The sequence below is a fragment of the Morone saxatilis genome, unplaced genomic scaffold (assembly GCF_004916995.1).
Source record: "Morone saxatilis isolate NCDOM2014 unplaced genomic scaffold, NCSU_SB_2.0 Contig0, whole genome shotgun sequence".
NCBI lineage: Eukaryota > Metazoa > Chordata > Actinopteri > Moronidae > Morone > Morone saxatilis.
The window spans coordinates 920,791-925,040 of NW_023339650.1; positions in this window are offsets into that span (position 1 = coordinate 920,791).

A 4,250-nucleotide genomic window follows, 5' to 3' on the forward strand; every position below is an offset into this window, starting at 1 on the left:
ATACCCACAGCACAAGTATCGGTATCGTTATCGGGAGGGGAAAAATGGTATTGGAACATCTCTAATAATGAGAATAAGTATATAGAACATACATATATAGAATTGGGGCACAGTTGAGGAATATAATAACATATGTTTGATAATGACTGCTTTTTTAAAGCTGCAGTATAGAATTTGTGGCCCCTTGGGGGCAGTGGAGCAAAACACAACATAATTCCTTGGGTCTTGCAGACAGTGGAGAGCAACTGCAGCACCTGGCTCTAAAAACTGCGGCCGCCTCAATCTTTGGTTTCGTTTATTGTTGCCCACATGTGCATGACATCAGAGCAAGTTGATATTGCATAGGCCTGGCTCATCTTGAACAAGCCTACCAACTATGTCTGCCTGCTGTTTGGTGCTGAGCAGGTGGTGTACAGTTTTTAGAGCCTGCTGCTTTTGGAAACCAGGATAATAAGGGCAAAAAACAAAATATGAGCTAAAACAGGCTAAAAAGCTCTGTAGAGCTAACCCTTTTCATATTACACATAGTCATTTGATCTTTGATACAATTTTGATTGTAAATTAATAATAATAATAATTAATTAACATTTTGATTGGTGTAGTTTTAATGTATCAGCTAACTGCATGCAATGCAATGCAGTGGACATGATCTTTCTATCTATAGAGCAACCAATTCAGTTCATTTATTGTAGTTGGTCAATCAATGCTGCCAACACAACTTCTTCCTTTCTTGCTTTCTTTCTGGCTTTCTTGCTTTCTTTCGTGTTGGTGCATTCCCGCTGTCAGCAGATACTCACTCATGCAGTTGGTTGTGATTGATTTTGTGGTGCTGAGTGTGTTTAGTATGTCACTGATTGGGTGATGGAAGTCAGTGAGCCATCTGTTCTCATAGACTGAACCTATCATGGCATGCCATAATGTATCAGTATGGAGGGGGTGGAAAAGAGCTGACTACTGTCTCCTTGTAAATTTGTTTTCACTCTCGTTTTAAATGTTGCTTTTTTTCTATCTTCTATTTTGAAGAATCATAATAAAAACAACGCTGCCTTTTATTATATATATTTCACACCCACAAGCATTTTTCAGACTTGAAAAAATGTGCCATTAAGTATGGAGGAGCTCATGCTGGGGCCCAGGCTGTGGACATCATGGCTCGGAGTTGACTCCCATCTGCCATTTCTGTGTACAGTGCAGCCATGGTACACCCACTGTACAGCTAAAGCAAGGAGCATGCTCGCTGTTGAATGTGTGTGTGTATGTGTGTGTGTGTGTGTGTGTTACATGTTGCGTGCTGCTGGGACCAGTAATTGAACTTCTTTATTGGAATGTGTCAAACTCTCTAAGCTGGAAAGTATTTTTCTAAGTTCACTGCTTCTTTAGTGGTTTGTGCCAAGGGAGTAATCAGTTTTGAGATCAGCATGCAAATTGAATCACATCCTGTGAATAAATGTGTTTGCTCTTTGTTTTCTTTTTCTCCTTCAGTGATTTAATATTTTGATATTACCGCCTTCACCTGTTCGCCTCATAAAATCCCTTATCACAGGATCGTTAGCACTGGAGCCAAAGACTTGATTTAATGAAATCATTTTAATTACAGGATAAAAGAGAATTTTTGCTTGATCAAATCAGAATGCCTTCAGTTTCCTGTGGGGGCTTTGTTTGCATTTCCTCTTTCCCTTTTTTTTCTGCCAATTTTATACCTTGATGAAAGACAATGCCTCGTTTTTGCATATGATCAGATGAAGACCATTTGTTGTAAAATATTGTTTTTAAATTGCTTGGACGATCTTGTAGTTCTATATCAGTAAAGCGGAAATCACTGAAGATGTATCAAAGAAAGAACTTTAGTGGATCGAAGAAACAAATCAGGAAATCCATTATCAGTACTTAGAGTAGAGTCTTTCCGAAAAAGAGGACTATCTGCTGTTTCAAGCTTTTTGTTTTACTGGGAAACTATTTTGGTGTATTGCAGTTAACTTTAGCTTAGTTTGAAGACTGGAGACAGGGCAAAACAGCTAGCTTTGCACTGTCCGAAGGTAACAAAATCTTACTATTACCACCTCTAAAGTTTACTAATTAAAATGTTGACCTTTGAGTTTTAGAGGTGCTGGTTTATTAGCTTTGGACAATCTTTATGGTAAGCTAAACTAACTAAATGCCACCCCATTAGCCTTATCTCTTCCACTCCGCACTGACTTTCAGAGGCTGTAGTGGGTTCCATTTTAAAGCTAGAGTGAAGATTCTGGTATCATATGAAATCCTGATGATCTAACACACCTATTGGTACCAAGTTCATGCTAGCTGTTAGGAAGGGGGCTAAATAAATTTTCAAAGCGGTCCCTTGACCTATGACTTCAAGATATCTGAATGAAAATGAGTTTTATGGGTACCCACAAGTGTCCCCTTTACAGACATGCCCACATTATGCTAATCCCATGCAGTTTGGCGTAAACACTATGCAGTTTTTTGCATTCGGTATAAATATGTTATTTTCCTCTAGTGTATTTGAATATTTCAGTAGACTGGGTCCATACAGTACTGGAACTGCATAAATTGGGAATGACTGGAAAGCTGAGACAGACATTTGTGCAACCCCAGTCAAAAAAGTCTGACCGAGCTTGAGGCTTCAAAATGGCACTCTGTCATGATAGATTTACACTTGGCCTGTATTCTGGAGTCTCTGGAGTTATGGTATGTAACTTACGTAGGCTTTGCTATCTAAGGCCATTGCTAGTGGGTCAAGGGTGGAGCTGAATGTGGTCCATTCCCCACTGGATCTGTCTGGTACCCCAAACACACACCTGCTTCAAGTGAAATCAATTTCCGGTCCATGCTCTGTCAATTTTGTCACAGTGCAATTGTGCATCACAGTACATCATAGGAGTGCAGAAACATTGCAATACCTCATATTCACCATGAGTAAATGAAAATAACAAAAAACCTACTACTGTGAGAAGCGGAGACAATGGTTACGCAAAACGCCTTTCCATGCACCGAGAGGCACTAGGGAGAGTGCACAAAGCATACTAAATAGCAATCACTCTGACAAAACACTCAATACACGTTGAGTCAGAAAAAGGAGACATCCCACGAATATAAACTAATAAAAGATAAGGGGCAGTTAATAGATAATTACAGTAGTTATAATTAAAATAAGTTCTTTCAAATCAAACATATTAAGATATATGTGGTAAGTATTCTTGCAACTGCATTTTTTAATTAAACATGTCCTATGCTACTTCAGTACAACTTAAGAACATATGTAATTGCAGATGAACATTTAATATCCAGAATTCACATTACTGACACTACTGCTGACCATACACTGTCCAGCCATATACTAGTTTCTACCTAGCCTTATTTGGCTTTGATTAAGCATGGGACTCCAGACCCATAAGGATGAACATGTACAGCTAATGGATGAATGTCATCATCCTATAGTTAGCTAGCTACATAAGTTCTTGTAAGTCAACTCATATAGGGAATAACTCTTGAATACATATATTTCTTTAATTGCAGGTCAAACTATTACAATTTCAGTCACATTGTCGAGCCAGAAGTATTGTGGCTTTCTAATAGTGTTGTGTGATTGGTGTACTTTTTTGTAATGCTTATTACGTGTACTTTTTGATGTCTTGGCCAGTTAAATGTACTGCTCTGTGCCAACTTTATTTGAACAAAGCTGCAAAGGTGCTAGTAGTGCTGGAAATGCTGAATTTTAAACAGTGCATGCAAAGTGTAGTCATAAAGGCCAGGTCAGACTAGCCTTTCTGCCAGCGATAATCCATACAAAATTGAATTTAAGTTAAGGGAATTATCTCAGTCGATGGATTTGCAACATGACCAATGCTGACTATCTCAACTCAGAACACAGTTAAGCAGTTAAACATACAGTAATATAATCATAATGTGCAGCTTGTAATTTGGGTAAATAAAATTGTTACTTTTAAAGTTTCAACGATTATTTAAGATCTAAACTTTGAAGACCTGAACACAAGCTATATTCACAGCGCCTGAGAGAATAATCCACTCAAATTTCATCCAAATCACTTGTTTTGTGCAGACCCAGGGGTTTTAGCCAACTATAGACTAACCTCCCCTTCCTCTCTAAGGGCGTTTTCACACCTAAAAGTCCGGACCAAGTTCCGGACGCAAGACGTTTGTGTTATTCATCGTACACATTATTCCCGTTATTTTCGGTTTCACATGGTAATTTTTGGCTAGCGCACTAAAGACTTTCCATGACATAC